The following is an 840-nucleotide window of genomic DNA, read 5'->3' on the forward strand; positions in this document are numbered from 1 at the left end:
AAAAACCTCACCCGGGCACCCAAAAACTCACCTGGGCACCCAAAAACTCACCTGGGCACCCAAAAACTCACCTGGGCACCCAAAAGCAACCTCACCTGGGCACCCAAAAACACACCTGGGCACCCAAAAACCTCACCTGGGCACCCAAAAATACACCTGGGCACCCAAAAACCTCACCTGGGCACCCAAAAACTCACCTGGGCACCCAAAAATATACCTGGGCACCCCAAAAATGGTCTCCTCCAAGTCCCTCCCAGTTCTCCCAGGTGGGGGGGACTGGGAGGGACTGGGAGAGACTGGGAGCACTGGGAGGGGTTACTGGGAGTCCCTGGGAGTTATGGGGAGTTACTGGGAGTCACTGGGAGGTAACTGGGAGTCACTGAGGGGGTAACTGGGCGCTACTGGGTGTTACTGGGAGGTCACTGGGCGTAACTGGGAGTCACTGAGGGGGTAACTGGGTGTTACTGGGAGCACTGGGGGGATAACTGGGAGTCACTGGGAGTCACTGGAAGTTACTGGGAGTCACTGGCAGGGTAACTGAGAGTTACTGGGAGTTATGGGGAGTTACTGGGAGGTAACTGGGAGTTACTGGGGGAGTCACTGGGCGCTACTGGGCACTACTGGGAGGTCACGGGGCGTAACTGGGAGTCACTGAGGGGGTAACTGGGCGTTACTGAGAGTTACTGGGAGGTCACTGGGTGTTACTGGGAGCACTGGGGGGGTAACTGGTAGTTACTGGGAGTTACTGGGAGTCACTGGCAGGGTAACTGGGAGTTACTGGGAGCACTGGGGGGCCAACTGGGAGTCACTGGGAGTTACTGGGAGTCACTGGCAGGGTAA

Source organism: Corvus brachyrhynchos, unplaced genomic scaffold (assembly GCF_000691975.1).
Source record: "Corvus brachyrhynchos isolate BGI_N302 unplaced genomic scaffold, ASM69197v1 scaffold491, whole genome shotgun sequence".
Taxonomy (NCBI): domain Eukaryota; kingdom Metazoa; phylum Chordata; class Aves; order Passeriformes; family Corvidae; genus Corvus; species Corvus brachyrhynchos.